We start from the raw sequence: 21,482 nt of genomic DNA, 5'->3' as shown, positions 1-21,482 counted from the left end.
ATAAACCAGATCGTTTGCGAACAGTGACAAAATATACCACATTGTTGACGAACAGTGACAAAGCATACCATAGCGTTGACGAACAGTGACAAAATTATACCAGCGTAGACGAACAGTGACAAAATATACCAGATCGTTGGCGAACAGTGACAAAATATACCACATTGTTGGCGAACAGTGACAAAATATACCAGATCGTTTGCGAACAGTGACAAAATATACCATAGCGTTGGCAAACAATGACAAAATATACTACTCCGTTGGCAAACAGTGACAAAATATACCAGATCGTTTGCGAACAGTGACAAAATATACCACATCGTTGGCGAACGTTGACAAAATATACCAGATCATTGGCGAACAGTGACAAATTATACCACATCGTTGGCGAACAGTTACAAAATATACCACATCGTTGGCGAACAGTGACAAAATAAACCAGATCGTTGGCGAACAGTGACAAAATATACCATAGCGTTGGTAAACAATTACAAAATATACCACATCGTTGGTGAACAATGACAAAATATACCAGATCGTTGGCGAACAATGACAAATTATACCAGATCGTTTGCGAACAGTGACAAAATATACCACAGCGTAGGCGAACAGTGACAAAATATACCACAGCGTTGGCGAACGGCGACAAAATATACAGCATCGTTGGCGAACAGTGACAAAATATACCACATCGTTGGCGAACAGTGACAAAGCATACCATAGCGTTGGCGAACGGTGACAAAATATACCACAGCGTAGACTAACAGTGACAAAATATACCAGATCGTTGGCGAACAGTGATAAAATATACCGTATCGTTCGCGACCAGTGACAAAATATACCACATCGTTGGCGAACAGTGACAAAATCATACCACAGCGTAGACGAACAGTGACAAAATATACCAGATCGTTTTCGAACAGTGACAAAATATACCAGATCGTTGGCGAACAGTGACAAAATATACCACATCGTTGGCGAACAGTAACAAAATATACCACATTGTTGGCGAACAGTGACAAAATATAACAGATCGTTTGCGAACAATGACAAAATATACCATAGCGTTGGCAAACAATGACAAAATATACTACTTTGTTGGCAAACAGTGACAAAATATACCACATCGTTTGCGAACAGTGACAAAATATACCACGTCGTTGGCGAACGTTGACAAAATATACCACATCGTTGGCGAACAGTGACAAAATAAACCAGATCGTTTGCGAACAGTGACAAAATATACCACATTGTTGACGAACAGTGACAAAGCATACCATAGCGTTGGCGAACGGTGACAAAATATACCACAGCGTAGACTAACAGTGACAAAATATACCAAATCGTTGGCGAACAGTGATAAAATATACCGTATCGTTGGCGACCAGTGACAAAATATACCACATCGTTGGCGAACAGTGACAAAATTATACCACAGCGTAGACGAACAGTGACAAAATATACCAGATCGTTGGCGAACAGTGACAAAATATACCACATCGTTGGCAAACAGTGACAAAATATACCAGATCGTTTGCGAACAGTGACAAAATATACCACATTGTTGGCGAACAGTGACAAAATATACCATAGCGTTGGCAAACAATGACAAAATATACTACTTCGTTTGCTAACAGTGACAAAATATACCACAGCGTAGGCGAACAGTGACAAAATATACCACATCGTTAACGAACGTTGACAAAATATACCACAGCGTTGGCGAACGGTGACAAAATATACCGCATCGTTGGCGAACAGTGACAAAGTATACCACATCGTTGGCAAACAGTGACAAAATAAACCAGATCGTTTGCGAACAGTGACAAAATGTACCACATCGTTGGCGAACAGTGACAAAGCATACCACAGCGTCGCGAACGGTGACAAAATATACAACAGCGTAGACTAACAGTGACAAAATATACCACATCGTTGGCGAACAGTGACAAAATATACCGTATCCTTGGCGAACAGTCAGTGACTATACCACATCGTTGGCGAACAGTGACAAAGCATACCACAGCGTCGCGAACGGTGAGAACGGTGGCAAAATATACAACAGCGTAGACTAACAGCGACAAAATATACCAGATCGTTGGCGAACAGTGACAAAATATACCACATCGTTGGCGAACAGCGACAAAATAAACCAGATCGTTTGCGAACAGTGACAAAATATACCATATCGTTGGCGAACAGTGACAAAGCATACCACAGCGTCGCGAACGGTGAGAACGGTGGCAAAATATACAACAGCGTAGACTAACAGTGACAAAATATACCAGATCGTTGGCGAACAGTGACAACATATACCGTATCGTTGGCGAACAGTGACAAAATATGCCACATCGTTGGCGAACAGTGACAAAATTATACCACAGCGTAGACGGACAGTGACAAAATATACCAGATCGTTGGCGAACAGTGACAAAATATACCACATCGTTGACGAACAGTGACAAAATATACTACATCGTTGGCAAACAGTGACAAAATATACCACATCGTTGGCAAGCAGTGACATAATATACACATCGTTGGCAAACAATGACAAAATATACCATAGCGTTGGTAAACAATGACAAAATATACCAGATCGTTGGCGAACAGTGACAAAATATAGCACATTGTTGGCGAACAGTGACAAAATATACCAGATCGTTGACGAACAGTGACAAAATATACCACATTGTTGGCGAACAGTGACAAAATATACCAGATCGTTGGCGAACAGTGACAAAATATACCAAAGCGTAGGCAAACAGTGACAAAATATACCACAGCATTGGCGAACAATACGATATAGCACAGCATAAAAATTCAAAGATAAAATATACCAACATGATATAAGCACCATGGCAACACATATCACATCATTAATACATACTGTTATAACATACCACATCGTCACCACATCATACCAAAATATAACACGTCCTCAACACCCACTGACACAATATACCATAGCGTGAACACGCAATGACAAAATGACGAACGCATCACCACACATATTAAAACTGACCACATCATCAACACACACTGACAGTCCACTCCGACAAGGATATACCACTGAGTGAAACACGGGGACAAAATATACCACAGCGTAGGCGAACAGTGACAAAATATACCACAGCGTCACCACGAGTGCTGAAATATTACCTCAGGTTCGACACAGAATGACAAAATATATACCATAGCGTGTACATACAATGTGACAAAATGTACCACATCATCGGAATAAAAACAAATGAGACAATTTTACATACATTTCATTAATACACATATATATCAATTAATGAATTAATATTTTAAAATACGCTTTTACAATATGATACATAAAAAACAAACAGCACAACGACATTTTAAAAATCATTTTTATAAGTATAGGAACATAGAATTTATATTCCCCAGAGTTTGAAAAAAATAAACAAAAAATTGAACAACGGATTTCTTTTCATATTTACAATTTACATGAGAAACCAACGTACAGTTTGTGTTGTTACATATGTCGTTACGTTAACCGTATTATTTCTTAAAGGGAAATCCAGAACATGATACACAATTATCAATGAAAGAATTTGACACGGTCATTACGTCATGCTGTTATGAAAAACAATCATAACTGAACGTACGATGCTTTTTTCTGTAATAAAAAATACTGTGCTTTCTCTGTAAATGACATCTAAATCAGACATCGGTAAAACCTGTTGCTCTATCAAAACTAGATATTGTTTATGTTTGTTTAACTATGTTTATTTACGTTAAATCTACTGATAACCTCATACTTATACAAAAAAAATGCGCCACTGAGTGGGCACCTGTTATTTACATTTCATCACGTGTACTAGAAACACATGTTCTAAAGCACGTGTTTTATCGTCATTAAACGTCGGTGTATAATCGAGGGACCTGACATAGTGTTCGAATCACAACCAACTCGTTAATGATCCGAGTATCTGTCCCACCAACCCGTAAAGTGTTATACTTCTGAGACTTCGCTGCTTTTTGATGAATTCGTATAAAGACTCTTTGGGATGAAATTGCTGAGAAATGCTATTAGAAACATTACTAGTGAATTCATTGCGCATAAAGGTTACGGTAGCGTCGGACTCCTGAGAAAGTGTTGTGCGTCCCGGCTCCAGGCTGAGTCGGGGTGGGGAGTTCTCACAGGGAAGCCTTAGACCTGCTGACAATCAGCTGTTAGGATGTATATGAATTCCTACACTTGCCTGCGTTACCTGCCAGCCGGGGCACTGCCAATAATAAGCGCACTCACCAAGGCCTAAGTAGAATGTTGAGAAGAAGGTGGGGAAGGGGTTTTGTAGAGTCATGGGTTTTATAGGGGCTATAGATTATTCAATTAGGCACCCGTCAGGAAAGATGGTGAGAGCAATTATATACATAGTAATAATCATGTGAAAACACAGCCGCACAAAGAACTCTACAGCCATAGTCTCAGCGAATATTTTCACAGGGATTTTTTGAAAATAATAAGGAATTATTTTTATGACATTCACTTTTGTTTCTGTTCTAATCCATCAAACTGCCCGTCATTCTATTAACACAGAATCACCTCCTCGTGTTGTGTAGTGAGGAATTCGAAGTTAAACAGAAACTATTCTCACACCACACATTTGCAAATAATAAAATAAATTCTTTACGGGGAATGACAAATACAAATGTATGAATATGATTCGTTCAACTACAGTTATACACAGGCGTCATTGATTGATGATACAACAATGGAAATGTTTTCTAGAGCAATACAAACATCTTCGGTTATTTATAATTTCATTTACGTGATTGAAAATAACTTTGCTATTGGTGCAAGAAACAGTTCATTATGCACTTTGCGAATAAAGCTAAAACAATAAGGAGTTATTATTTTAATTATCCATTCATAAATTAGAAATAACCACATTTAATTAGCTGAATAAATAGATGACAAACACTTTCACAATCTAATTGAGCAGTAACATCTGGGTGTTTTCAAATATTTTGGTGTTCCCCGTCTGCAAGTGATGATTTCAAATATTTATTTTAGAAGTCCAATGTTTCTAACATATACAAGATTGAAGACTTGTGTTAAGATTTTATTTAGTTTAGGCGTGCAACAACTAGGTGTACAACAAATAAATGTTAAACAAAGTTATATAATTTCCTTAATTCATATAACGCTATTTTTATCAGTCGTTTTCTTTTGTTTTTGTTAATATGTCTCTATCCTGATAATCTCAGATTTTGTCTCTCCAGAATTTCAGAAACGTTTTACATTCTGATGTGCGAAGAGCAAAACAAAAAATGACACTACACCAGGCACGTATTCTGTTTTCATTTTGGAATAATCAGCAGCAGTGCAAGAAAGTAAAATGTGTATGTTTTAAACGACGTTTTGATTGTAAAATAGCTTTACAAAGAAAAGAAGGAAAAAATAAAGTTGAAATAGCAAAGCAAGCTATCAAATACAACTAGATAACGGCAAATAACTTAATGCAACACAAACATATAACAAGGTTGATGTTGAAACTTATGCTGTAAACGTCGAGTCTTAAACGACAGACTGGTACTTCACTTCATTGATGTCTTGAGCTATTGATACGATAAAGCTATAAATAGCACACAGGCGAAGATGTCAAGGTCACCCTGTTAGTGATCATCGTCGATACAGCAATCCAATATTTTTAACTTTATCAACAAAGTGAGGATTCTAACAGTGGTTTAAGCACGTGTTGCGCAGTACCTACATTAACATAACGGATATATATATATATATTAATGGTAACAGTCACACTTGAAGTACAAGGAAGGTGGTCTAGACACTTACAAGTCACTTTTGATTGATATATAATATCTGCAAGATGTGGCACATTGTTTGATTCTGTTTGAGTCCGGATCATCATCGGGAAAGTGATACAGCGATTTGGGAAAACACTTTCATCATGCAGGTAATTAATATTACGCATACAATTACATTCATATATCTTTCTATTAAGGCAAATGTTTGAACGGTTTTATTGGCAACTTCCCTATTTCGATGTATTTAGAAATTATATATTTCATTTCGTACCACCTTGAACCCTTCTGTTTCAAGCTAAAGGAACGAAATGGTGATGTAGAGCAGTAAAAAGGTTACTTTGCTTGGCTTTCCCGCATCAACTTACTTATTATTTAAATCTGTACTTCATTGCCGATTATTTCTAACGATTATTTCTAACGATTATTTCGCAACGACATTTGAGCTATATTCTTTTATTGAAACTACTTATCTTATCAAAACACAATATCAAAAAGTAGATAGGATTATTGATAACAAAAGTGTCGGTTTTATGAACAACTTTAGTTGTGAAATGTTATGGCTCGTCGCCTACTGACACACGACGAGTTATGACACATTTTACTACACTTTTGGGATGACACATGATGTGTATAGTTATTAAGTTAAATATGAACTTTTGCAGCATTAAAAATAAAGAGATAGGGTTGGCATGCATTCCTAATTGTAATTGTATATGCTTGTATTAGGATAAAAGCAAAAACCTTGTCCAACATTCGCAACCCTACTCACATTGTGTGGCGTGAAGCACGCGCAATGCTATTCGTGATGCTCAGATATCAGCAGTCTCGTATTTTGACGGGTATACGACAAGCTTTATTGTTTGAACTTGGTTTCATATAGCCGAACAGCCATTGTTTGTAAACGGCACTTCACGCACGTGCAGGGGTACGCCATCACTAACTTTGCCTCGTTCTGACAAGCTGCATGTCTTTCAGTCAGGCATAAGTCACACATACTTTATGTATCAGTGCCGTCCGGCCGTCATAAAGCTTCTGTGATACGTGCTATATTCAGCAGCCGAACCTTCGGAGGAGTGTTAAAGAAATAATTAATACGAAATAAACATTTCAGAGGTCATTATTAGCCCGATATCATACGCTTGTTAAAGGGTTTCTATCAATACAGATGAGTTGTTGGGACACTGTACACCCGGCCAGCCCCCGACAGACCGATGTTATCAAGGGTCTGGGCCGGTCAGCCGGGTCTAATGGCTGGCGTGTGGTGGGGGCTACCGGGGCTGATCAAAGACCTTGTGACTGTGGTGTGACTTCGGACTAAACATCACTGGACTCTAATGAATCGTCACCACCGCGAGCCGGAGCAGCGGAGGACATTCATTGCTCATTCGCAGTATGTAATAACAGCCGCTACCGCCCAGTTATTGCAGAGGGTGGGTAGAGTTACACCGTCCGGACATCGAGTCTGCAGAGCTCTATACCTAGAACCACAAAAGCTAATATATAAACATTTTATATACGTCTGATGGCCTACCCGAACAGGCGATCAAATGACGAGCGAATTGTTATGATACACTATAAATTCTAATATACAGGCCATCTATCATAAAACCATTGTAGTAAATGGCGAGTGAGAAAGGCATTTAGAGTCATAGTTAACCCGATTGAAAAAAAGAGTGAAAATAGTCAAAGGAAACATAGGCTAACAAAGGGTAATGATTTATACCTGAGGCTGACAGGTGTTTTAGCGGCGTGTCGTCGCTCGGGCTGGTCCAAACCCCATTCAGGAGCTGGAAAATGATCTCCCCTATTACTACAGCATCATCTATCTTATTTAGCCTAACCCGGAATGACTCTCACGATCAATTAATTAATACAACTTAACATTAAAATGTTTTACTACTTTGTGAGGTAATGGATAACTAAAATACCCCACCCTTATGATTTCATTTGGAGCAGTGACTCCTTCGTCAATTGCCTACAGCTAGTACGGTTACTCACGACTATTTGCAGTGACCTGTTACATATCTGCGGTCAGTGCCTCTGACCACTCTTTTGTGGTCGATAATTTAATTCGATTTCCAGGGTAATCAATTTCTCCTTACGTACTCTCTCATCTCTTTCTTATATTACCAGTTGTTTTGCACTATACCGTGAAAATGTGTATGTTCCAGGCGCGTAACAACCTATGTAGCAAAAAAGCCCGGGCTTACACATCATTTTTGACAAAATAAAAAAATAAAAATAAACACAACATAGACTATATGATATAAAATATTAAAAAGTAATGACAGGTGTTTTGTATCTGCTATAAAGACCGCCAACTAAAATGCTTCGTTGCAATCAAAGTCTCTAACAAATGTAGAACTGAGGTTAGCATATTCATTCGGCATGGTAATCGCGCCAGTGGAACTCTAGCCTTGCTAATTATCGGTGTACCCAAACACTAACTCTAGTTTTCCCTGTGAAATAAAGTGTTTCTAAGGGTTTTTTTTTACCGCTTTTATACATATAAAGGGAACAATATGGTTGGTAGCCTGGCTTCAATCATTCAACATGGTAACCGTGCCAGTGCAACTCTAGCTATGCAAATTATTGGTATACACACAGTACTCACTAGCCCCCCGCCCCCCGTAAAATAAAGAGTTCCTATGATTTTTATCCCCTTTATTAATACAAAATATATATGGAATGGTCATTAACCATGGCTTTATATTTTACATTGACCAGTATATCGGTTCTTATGTACATAATGTTAAACTATTCCTAGTGTTGGCTTGTGATACTAGTCTCATGTCCCTGCGCAACCAGAGTCACAGTCGCGAGGAGAGACTCTTACAACAACTATCCCAAAATACACATGATTTATTTTTTTCTTTTCCGTGGAATAATGTTACCGAACTCCAAAACAGAATTGGCGTAGATGAGTACCAATCCCTACGAACCCAAAAAGAAGCAAAATATTTATAAAATAATATAGGGGAAAACGATATTTTCTTGCCTTTTTTCTCGTTTGTTACGCCCCTGTGTTCGAAGTACTTACATTTCGAGTATTTGCAAAATAGCGGGATGAAATATGTTACTAGTAAGTTCCAGATAAGTCCGAATTATTCTGACGTGTTATCGACTTTTTTTTTTATATCGGTCTGTCGTCGGTTAATCGACGACAGACCGGTATCAAAAAAATCGATAAAACGTCAGAATAATTCGGACTAGTTCCAGATATAATTTCTTCCGACGGTCCTTCCACGAACATATAGGTATGCGGAGTAATTTAACTTTAAAATAACAAGCTTTAAACATTTTTAAGTAAGCTTCACTCAGTTTAGATACTATGAGAACGGATAATTAGGACTAAAGTGTAAACTATGGCTCATTAGAAAAACAGAAAAGAGCGAAAGGTTGTTGGATTTCTTTTTTTTTTAAATGTTTATTAATAATTCAATACGTGTACTGTAAATCCCACTTATCCGGTTGTACTTTCGTTTTCAGTCGTCGTATTGGTTACAACATTTTTAGAGTTTTCTAATTCCAGCCGTTTTCGTTATAATTTCAAAACAAGTTAGATTTGCACAAATTGTTCTTATTGGTAGATATTTTACTATATTTAATATTTGACTTTGAAATTTGTTTCAGATATCTTTACCACATAAAAAATACAAGCACATTGGATTGTCTTATAAACATTTTTTAATAATTGCAAACTCCAACCTAGCGTTCTGTTTGACCTTGTTTTGTATCGAGTGTCTTGTGTGGTGACTGCACTTTTCCTGAACTAGCAGTACCTTAACTCTTGTGACTTGATTCCAATTGTCGTTACGAAAATGTGATACAACTGCTTAGATTCACTAATTCTGGTACAAAACATGTGAAAAAGTGACGAATCACTTGACATGAAGCGCTTGCCTTCAAACATCTTGTTTTGCAGATTTGTTGAGTGAGTGCATGATGTTTTATCTTTTGCTGTGATGCATTTTGTTAATCTTTAAGAACACTATGGAACCACATCAGTAACATAACGTTCTTCAATACACAGAACAGTTAAGGAACACATTTGTAAGCAACTGGTTGCATACTATGATACATGTTTTGAGAATCTGCACATGAAGCCTAAAATACCAGTAAAGATCATGTTATCATGTTACCTTGGTTCTTCATACCATGTAAAACGTTATCAAGAATTAACATTATGCACCCTCTCGTTTTACACCTATATAACCATTGAGATATGGTGCGTCCTTATTTGCATTTCGCTATCGAATGTTTACTTCCTCTGTCGCAATTACCTATGTAATCGGATTTTAAATTGTTAGTGTTATACATGTTATGTCTTTATCCTGAACGAGTGTCGTCGTCTACAAACAAACATTTATGTATTCCTATGTGACCGTGAGTAATGCGCATGTCACGATGCTCTAACAAACATACATAGAACTACGGTAACAGTGTATTTGTATATAGCGCTGCATGTTCTGTACATACACATAAAGCTGACACTGTTTTTTTTTATGTAAGATGGTCCGTTTGCGATGGTTATAATTGAATGTGTATAAAACCAATTCAACATGTGTCATTTCTCGTAGAAGTAATTACATAATGACGTACCACTTCGATATGTCCTTTATTTCAAAAATGTACATAAAATAAATACTGCATCACTTTAATGTATTCTGTCTACCGTAATTGTTCTATAGTTGTGCGGTAGCAGTGGGGTGTCTAGAGAAATCGTTAATGAACATGTATAAAAACGGTACTAGGTTGTACTGTTTAGGGAGTGTTTGTTATTGAACGTATGCTGTTATTGTTTGAGTGTTGCTATTGAGAACATTCTGTTGAGTGTTTTGATTGTGTGCTGTTTGTTGATTAAGTCTTGCTGAATGTCAATGTTGTTGAGAGTTTGTCGTTTGTAAATTGTGTGTTGTTGCTGTTGGATGTTGACGAGTGTGTTGTTGAGTGTGTGTTGCTAACTGTGGTGCAGTTTGACGAGTGTGTACTGTTGTTGAACATGTATTGCTGTTTAGTTTATGATGTTGTAGGTTGTTTGCTACTGGTTTCCATCTGTTGCTGTTGGGTCTGTGATGTTGTTGTGTGTGTACGGTATCTTCGTTAGGTGTGTGCTCGTTACCGTACACGTAAATATGCCTGAATGTTTGTGAAAACAGATCATCAATGTGTGTTTTACCATGTATGCATTAAACATTTCCTTATTGTTATGCACGTATTGATGAGACAAGGACAGATATAACGAAACTGCACTGAACTTGACTGGCTTCCGATAGATATTTACGTAACAATAGGTGTCAGGCTCATGATGTATAGTAATGTTTTGCCCCCTTGTACACACAACGCCTCCTTCAGAAACTTAGTCACATAAAAATGCCTTTTTGACAAATAATTCGGGTTGAAATGTTAATGCTATGGATGTTATACGTGTAGTTCATACATTCAACAGGAGGAATGGAGACATTCTTATTCACGCTGTCAGGGCTCTCATTATTGTAATTACATTCAAGAAAAAAGATCGTAGTAAACCAAACCACATTTTGTTAAAAGAAAATTAAATAAAGTATGTGACAAACTATGTTTGGGGTGTGATAATATATGCAGGTATAATACATTTAGGGTATCGCGTGCCCGCTGTGGACGTAGATCTGCGAGCATGATACACGTTTTTATGTTAAATCTAAGATAAGGATGAGCGGCTCCAAGCTCTCATATAGAATATTAAAATGTGAACTCTGAACATGAAAATAGACAGGCAAATGCTTTGTTCGTGACTGGAAATAAATCAACAAGGGACAGAATTAAGGGGACATAACTTTTGAGGACGGCAGAACACACCACATTCACATGAAATAAAAGACAGAGGATCTGGAACTGTGTTGGAACCTCAAATACAAACAATATACTTGTAATTCACATAAATAAAATGATAATAGGACACTAAAAGGAAAGTACATGGTCTTGGCTCGTTACAGAATTGTTTCCCATCTGAGTTTCATGTTGGTGTATTCTGATGATGTAGTCAGGTGAAATTGAAGGTGTTGATGAGTTTTTTTCCTACCAGTCCTAATGTGCTTGTCAATAAAATCTTTCTCATAGAAAACATATATGAGATGATTGCACAGCTGATCGAAGTTGTTATGCAGAGTTTATGAACCTCTGTGTGTAACATCAAGCGAGTTATTCGAGTTCATGCATAACCTGATTTAGCTATCGGGTTAGTAGATGGGTAAATACAGATTACGTAAAGACGTAGTTAACCAGGTTTTTCACTTATATATGGTTACATTGCTTCATTGCTTCATCTTGTTATAGTGCTAGATTGACAATTGGTTGATAAAAGTATTACAGTTTAATCTCCTGACCTGAGTTTGAAATCTAGTACACTACAGTCTCGTCTAATTCAGCTGCCGGATCTTTACCTTCATGACTAGCAGAGACGGCTTATTTTAAATAAGCTGTTCTATAAGCGGTAGGATTTCCACCCCCGATGGTGAGTTTTCCCTAGCAACATCCCTGCTTTCCTTAGATAGACAAATAGATAGATAGATGTCGTCTGCGGACAGACTTCCTCACAACGCAGGGCTTCCAACGATTCAGGGTGATGCTGCCTATTGACATATTAAATAATCGCTATCATCGCATAAGGGAAAATGCCATTTCTTTGTTAGCTATATGATTGGATGCTTTTAATAATTTCATTAGTGGGCCTTATGGTTTAGTTGTCCCTATCCGTATTTTTGGTTTGAGGACTTGACATTACTTGGTATGACGTAGATTAACATGACGAATGTGGTCGATGTAGAAAAAGACGCTTTCCATTCCGGAACACCGGATTGTATTATCCTTGTATTTTATCAATGGGTTTCGTGTAGATCGTTCTTTTGTTTATTTTACCCTCGTTTAATACATTTTAAGTTCGAAGGATAAAGTCTCTACCTTTATTGACACTTTTATTTATTTCTTTGTTCGTTTTGGACTTTCTGTCCTAAAAGGGCATATAGAGACGGCGTCCACAGATGATGGTGACATTCAAGAAAAAATTTAAAGCGTCACTTCACAGAAGTGTCATAACCTGGACATGGCAAAATGGCACTCGAACCGATCACATGACATCTTAGTCCCTTAAATGAAAAGACAAGTGTTTAATCTGCAAAATGTTACTTTCAAATCAATGCCATACACAGGTTATCTTAACAGCAATATTAAATGTAGAAAAAATGGCGGAAAATGTAGGATTTGTTTACAGTTCTAATGAATATAGCAAGCGAAGTATTTTATATTTTTCTTTAGGTCTCAAGTAGGATAACATAACTGAGATCTCGCAATCAGATATGTGCAATGTTGTTTGACGGAAGTGCACTAACATCATCGGATAATGATAAGCAGCTTTTAGGTGAAATTGCTTAACTTTAAGTAGAAATGTAGGATATGTCTTTATATAAGAAGATTTAAACAATCATCCATTTTTTCCTATTTCTAAGCCACATCTAAAAGCTGTTTCTAAACTATGCTCTGTTTTGACGTTTGTATCATATACTGTTAAAACTAAATATCGATAAAAATGTCGTCTTTGTTGCAATGACAGTTTTAAACAGTTACTCTAAGTATGTTATTTATTAACTACACACTGTCTGAATATTGGTTCCTGCAGTGATGCATTACATGACATTTGTATCATTTTGATTTTATTTAATCAAAGAGTACAAAGAGATACTTGTCAAACTAATTTATGATCATTAATAATTTAATGAAATACTGACATGAAGTTGTATTTTGAACTGGGGCCAGATCTGCCTATTTTTTGCATCTTCACGAGGCGTAGACATTAATAAGGCGCAAATATATAACCTTATATCTTATGTAGGTTCGTAATATATAAGGTATTGCGAAGTTTATTAGTTGTCTTTTGATGCAGAGCCTACTTAATTAACTAACTATTTCCTGTATGTTTTTTTGAATTCTTAAATAGTTTTAGCTTTATGTACAATTCTGGAGTTCATTCACATATGATTTACTAGGGGAGTAAAACGTATACAATGCCTATATCAACTTTCCTACTGCATTGCCAGTAATAATCGATAGCTGTCTATCAGCACTTCACTAAAGCGATCTACTAGACCGCATATAACGACCCTTGTGAGCTTTACGATACTGTATAGTCATTACACTGGCAGGATTTTTCGATTTCGTCACGGGCCAAATAACCAAAAGTTCTTCATTATAAGCCGTTTAGGCGTTGGAGGTTAACAAACATAATTTGCTGTATAACGGAATGACTTTTAAAAAGTGAATTAATATTTTAAACCGCCGACGGTATCATTCAGACAATGAATTTTTAATTTCGGTAGCTGACTTGTTCCACAGGGGAGAAACCAATTCCCAGAACCGATAAAACGTTACATCTATATGTAGGTATATGATTAATTTTTCATCTGGCTAATTGTAAAGCCCCATAAAATATTTTATGGACTAACGCACAGTTAGCGATTACATTTATTGGCGACGTTTGAACGTAAATCAGCCCATAAATACTAGCATCTTAATTTGCCTGCAGTAACACAAGCAAGCAATTTGTCAGACACAATGCTTTGACAGCGACATACGACATACGTCATACCCCGGCAACACTTCGTATACGTAAGCTGGCCCTCTTGGTTCACACTCTAAGGAGGCGATTTGGAGGAAGTTAAAAAAACAATATATCGATTGAATCTGCATCTCCTATCGGATCAAAATTAGAAAAAATGCTCATTGTATATCTGTTCTAAAGTTATGATTTGAAAGTTTCACTCAAAATCCTTAAAAAATATCATTTCCGGTCACATTTACCGGAAATCAGTTTAAACACTAAGAGGTTTAAAGATGTGGAGAGAAACCGAGTGCACTTCCTTATGCAGAAGATATTGCTAGGCAACGGAAACTGAAAGATATACCTTATGATGATTATGTATGTATTATACGGTTAATGCACTTAGAAGCAATGTAAGACAGATAGCAAAGGTTAATTCAGATTTCAATAAATACGCAATATGTTATTATCTTCTTTATTCTGAACGTCTCTTTTAATTCGTTTGTGAAAACTAAAAAAACTAAATAAAAATATGGAAAATATCCACTTCAACATTTAATCACATTTTAGGATTTGGTGTGCTCTTATTGACTGATTGAGTTCTTCGATACCGACACACAATACAATTTTGAAATTTCATGTATATCAAGTTTGGTTTAAGTAGTTACCTTTCGGCTCAGGCTGTTATAGAACATTAAAACACCATCATATGGACCATGTGTAATATCATATGTAATACATACTGAAATGTCAACAATACCATATCTTGAACTCAAAATCGATAAATTTGGGCAAAATATAACAGGGGATTGATCTACAAGGACACCATTGAAAAAGTACAAGGATCATGAATTTCGAGGTGGCAAGCGTCGTCTGCTTTATCGACGACTTCCGCCATTTAAATATAGGTCTAATCCAAGTAATGTCAGGTCCTATTACCAAGAAAACTCGAACCGACAACTAAACCACAAGAAACACAAATGAGCAAAATAAAAAGCATCGAACTTCATATCAAACAATTGAATAGCAAACTTCCTGAGATAATGGTTGTGACCATAATATGCGTCAATTGTTTTCGTCAGCCTGCATCTTTGGAAACGCTGTGTTGTTCATTTGTCCGTAAGAAGTGGCTATCTATTACGGAAGTCATGCTATTCGGAGAACACTCTTGAATACTTAATCAACTACAACATGTAAACACCGAACGTAGGAGAAACAGGGACGTTACTATCAAGAAAAGGAAAATTCACAATCAGAAAGTCGAAATCATCCAACTTATCGACAGCTAAGTAGTTATCCGTCTCCACTAGTCAGGCTGTTAGTAAAGATCGAGGAAAGCTATTTATGAACTTTATGAAGTTACAAACAGTACGGTACACTGTCCGCTATCTAAACACATATGCTACACAAATCGTGTAATCATGATATCATGTTTGTCTTAGAAGTTTTCAGAAATGGATATTAACTTGTTTCATGGTAAATTGAATTTTAAAAAATCGACAAATTATCTGACGTGTTTGATGACTAATTGCAAAAGGCAAATATCTTGTTTCGTTCGTTTTCATATTTACTTCAACTGTTATTCATCACATGTTCATTGTAAAACTAAGCAAAAAAACAAATTTAACAAGTTGAAACGCCTTGCGATTGACGAAATATAAATTCAAATATATAATCATATATCAATTAACAGCTAGTTAAAACCGACAAAATGTCAAAAAGCTGTTCTGTAATACATGTCAAAGAAAATGATTTAACAATTGCGGTAATGATGGTTTATAGATGTCGTTCATGGATATGCATTTTTACCGCCTTTAACCTTATATATACTTGCATTGTGCTGAAAAAGCAACTGGCGTTGAATTTAGATTACATGTACGATCATCTACATATTTAACAGTGGTCGTTTATTCATGATTAAATAGCTCGAAGACGTCAGCATAATGAACCGTGTTGATTATTCATGTATTCAAATTCTATGAAGTAAACTTATCCTAACACCTATTCCTCGATGTATCTATAGTGCCACTACACAGTTCCAACAAGGGATGTGTGCTGGATTGTGTATCATGTTGCATTGTGCTATATTGATAGGTATATAAAACATGTAATATAGGCATTTTGTTGCTAACGATCAATAAGGATATTGAAATGTTTTCTAATTCCCATCAGTATAAACTATTCAGGTAGACTTAGTCGTGCGCAGGTTTATTTCACACATAACTGAGCATGAAACGACATGATATAAACAGCCGGTGCAATTTTTTCGCAGTTTTCAAGAGAAGTGTTTTATAATTTGAATAATAATATATTACTAAGTTTGAATTGGTTAGTTAATAATGAGCTCGATATCAATATACTTCAAATGAATACATTTCATAAAACAACAACAAAAACCCTACAGATCAGCAAATAAACATGTATACATTAACGCGAATACCGCAGAAGATTTCCCTCAAGTGTGAAATTCAAAATCCCATACGGTTTCTTTTTTCCACATCTTGTATGTTCTACACGTTATACGACTGTCCCATGCTTTCATCACCCGATCTGTTACACTAGCAAAAAGCTGTGTATTTTACGGGTGTGATTATAGTACAGGCCGCAGCTTGTTTGCCCAGCTTGTTTGCCCAGCTTGTGTGCGGTGACGTAGGTGTTTCCGGGACAAAAATACAGATGAATAAGAGGAACTCCTGAATAATTAATTGAGATATTCATTATATCGTTTTATTTTGATATTTATGATTTCCTTTATTATTATTTTATTTATTTGAATGGATAAATTTTCAGGATGGATCTCATGAACTGGTTTATAAGTCGCCAATACTTTGAGTTATTAATTTGTTTTCATGATATCCTGTTATTGATAATAGCTGACAAATTTATTTGAATCAACATATAAATAATTGATAGGAATAACCCTTTTTATATATTTTTTCTTTTTTTTTCTGATCCCACCCCCTCCACAGTACTGCCATATTTGGGTTCGTTAAGCTTCGTTACATACTTATTATCTATTTAGGCGATGCTTTCTTCCTACGTTTTAATATATGGTTCATTAAGATAAACTAATTCGGGTCTCTATTTTCTAATTATCTAATTACCATTGAAAATTCTTTTATCTGGTAACAAATATTTAGTACAAACACATATAATCCTTTTGCATTTTACAACAAAAACAGATATAATGAAGATAGATTACTTAAGATTACATAGAATACAAAGGCGTTTTTACTGTGTTAACACCAGGGCAGATGGTTTTGCTCTATTTTTCGCTTCAATATTTTGTATAATTTGATTTAAAACATGTTGACGCTCGGATGTACTATACAACACATAAGAATGTATAACACCTGGCCTCAATGCTGCAATCAATTTAAAGTTTAAGCTCCTAAGTTTCTACTCCTGACGCCACGTTAAATAAGAAAAAAATATGTTCGAACTTAGCTTGAGGCAGGCTCAAAGTGCATGTGTTATTGACGCTTGATCAAAACCAAACGGAACTTGTGAGACCTTTATGCTTTTTCTATATTGTACTTACATGTGTGACGTTCTTTTCAATTATCACAGTGTCTGAAAACAACTGCTTTGAGGCAATATATCGGAAGTTACTCTCCAATTTGAACTGAGGTAGATTGTATGATCATGTAACTGCAGACCTGGACTCGGCTTCCATTTAACTTTTATGTAGTAACGTCGTAGTCAGACAAACTTTTGATGTGCTACCTTTAGCCAGCATATATTGTGGATACCTACATTATGGTCAATTCTATATGACAACTGGTCTTTTTTCTGCTTTTAATTGGTGTTTTCTTATGTTAGTCAATGCCGCCATCTACAACTTAATGCAACGTGCTAAAAGCAGTCGTATAATGTTTGTTAGAGTTTAAGCTGACATAGGTACTAGAAATTGAAAGATATCTCTTGTTTGCTATAAATAACCCATTATATAGGTGATGATAATGTATACTACGCTGGCATTAATATATGGAAAATACACACGCTAGTGTCCATTTGGTTAGATGAAGTTGCTTCCTTAAAACCATATTACACTAAAAAATGCATCATTCCTTTCATTTTCTTGCATTTAACGAATGCATATATTTTCTTAAATTTCACAGTTATTCAAAGAGACATTTTACAAACAACATTTAAAACAGAACATGGAGTTGCATAAGACAGGTTTTTGGCCGAGTGAATGCGGGTTATCGGATCTTCTCACGTTATAAGGGTAAAACTTCATGTTTAAAGTTCATTGGGAAAAATTTACAGTGCTTAATCGCGGGGCGATCTACACGAAGTGATGATGTATACGTTGATCATAGATACACACAAGATTGATAGAGTTACATCGAGATAGTGTCGTAGCATCGCCCATTGGTGTACTTAAAACTTACCCCGAACCTGAATGTTCTTACATTGAAAGTAACTGTACTACCCTAAGATAAGGTCTATTAGCTAATAACACGAGAGGAAAACACTTTATCAGTTGATATTTCCGTTCATAAAATGCTTTTGAATCTCGAATACATAAAGTCTTGAAATTACATGAGGACAGTACTATTTCCTGTACTCTTTCGTGGTCTTTGATGTTGTCATCATATTCTATTGTCATACGTTAGGTGCATTCAAAGTTAGGTTACTGCTGCAATTTCAAAAAATTACAGCTTCTTTGCTTTGCACTTAGGTGAACTTGATACGTGTTTATGTTCCTTGGTGTCTTTCGTGTCGCGTTGATGTCTCATGGTTCCTCGTCTTGCCTGTTCATCTTGTCCTTTTGTGTGGACGCTTTTTTACCATATTTACATTTTCAAAATACATATAGAATAAATATTACTATTCAGATATAATAGTATTCTCGTTTTTTTCTCAGTTTAATTGTTATTCAGAATGTGTTTTCTTCTAAAGTTACAATTAACGAAACTAATGTTATGATTTCCACCTTATATAAGGAATGGTGTTATTAAGATATATGCCTAATACATTTTAGAAATAATGTCATAATGTAAGTTATAAAAATCGTCTTTATTAAGTTAACATTTCCATCTATTATTCTATGCGACGCATATGCAACCATAACATTAACATATATCATGAAAGTTTTACTTCAAATAAGCTGCAATTATGCCTACGTAATAGACAGTAAGGATAATGTAGTGATTTGTCCACCTGTCGTCACGATGATATTGAAGATTAATTAAGATATAGCGAGGTATTTACTGTATAGACGTTGGATACTGATCGAACATTGATTATATAATTTCGTGTATTGAAGAGAGTAACCACCTCTATGAAACCTCCTTCGGGTACATATTAATTGATTAAAACAAAACGAAGGTCTTTTATTATTTGCTTCATCAAATGTGTCCTTCTAGACAAGGTCTAACTATTATTCATTGTATTGTTTCCCTTCTATTATACAGATTGATCTACCACAGGCTACACAATCTGAACTGTTGTTCAAAGCATGATGACGACTTGTTTTTACGTACCCAGGATATGTGTTTCCTGAGTCATTCCGAGTCACTCGAGGCAGCTTTACAGGCGACTACTGGGTCTTAATGTCACCGCAACATTAATAGAACATATCAACCAAAAGTGATACAGGTAAGACGTGTATGAGGTATCGATGTGATTGTTTTTACTCAAAGTACAAAAGAAACAAGGGATTTAAAAGAACGTTTTAATAGACCAGTATAATGAAAAACTTAGCATCAGATTGCATTGTAAATACTTTTCCCACGGTAATAAGTACAGTATTATATAGTAAAATCCTCAAGTATGGATTTCAAGGGCAAACGATGCCACGCAATATTGTACTAAATCCGGTCCTTCTGAAGGAGAGGAGAAACGCGAACAATGGGTAAGCAACGTACCGTAGCTTACACCACTTGTAGTCCAACAAACAGACACGCAATACCGTAAAGCCAGGTAAAGCGGGCTTTAGAAAGTTAATGTAATTAGCGGAGAATGCTTATTTTTTCATTAAAGACAACATTTCAATTACATGTATGAATAATTCTGAGGTTGCATACCATGTGCATTGTGATAATTCGAAAGGAATACCTCTTTGAGGAGTTGGATAAACCCAAACATACCACGACATTGTTGATATACATAAAGTTGTAATTTTATTTCTTGATTGAATTCATCATCTTTAAACAATTCAATTGAAATCAAAAGAATTGTTTGAGGTTTTCAAACTAAATCTGCTTTCATTTGCTTAAATTCGATAGATTTCAGATTATTAGAAGCTCTTTAACTAACAAACCAAGAACATATTTTTCACATGATTCTTAACAAAACTACGCAATGATTGTAACCAAACAATTCATCTACAACTCATTGAAGAACCATTCAACTGATTTTTTAAAATTTTCTTCCATTATTTTGTTTTTTTAAACCTACCTAAACTGTATGCCATATATGAGTTACATGTTAGTCATCAGTAATTTCTATGCTTATGATTTCCCACAGCACAGCACAACAATCACTTAATGACATATACTGGGAAGTAAACCATGGAAAACATCAATATCCTAAAGAAGGTATATGTACAAATTAGGATAAGGTACAATTATCCTTTAGGCGTAAGCATGTTACATTGTGTTGTGTTATGACGGTGTTATGATGCAAGTTCACTTAAAATGATTTTGTACATTGTTTTCTAAGTGTTTTGTAATTTCTTTATGTTATTGTATTTTAATTTGTCTACTATTGTTCTATATCATTGTGTGATGCATGGGAAAACAATAATGCCTACATGTTATAATAGTTTGAGCCTAGTGTGATATTTCAGGTTTCCACTGAAATACTGTTTAATTACAGAAATAAAACAGGTTGACAGCTCAATAATCGATATCAAATATAAAAAAAAAATGCATTAGGCACCTTAATGATGATAGATCTACAATATTGTCCATCTTTTGAAGGAACAGACTGTGATTTTCATCAAAATTGTTAACAATTAGGTCGAAAGGATTGAATAATTAATGACGACTTCATAAGCTCTCTAACATATCCAACGTTCTACTGACCAGCACACACCCCGATCCGTTATCAGACATTTATAATACTTGACCCTTAATAATTGAAACATATATGTATATAT

Source organism: Mizuhopecten yessoensis, unplaced genomic scaffold, assembly GCF_002113885.1.
Source record: "Mizuhopecten yessoensis strain PY_sf001 unplaced genomic scaffold, ASM211388v2 scaffold716111, whole genome shotgun sequence".
NCBI classification, from domain to species: domain Eukaryota; kingdom Metazoa; phylum Mollusca; class Bivalvia; order Pectinida; family Pectinidae; genus Mizuhopecten; species Mizuhopecten yessoensis.
The sequence above is the reverse complement of the archived record's forward strand: the minus strand, read 5'-3'. Positions refer to the sequence as shown.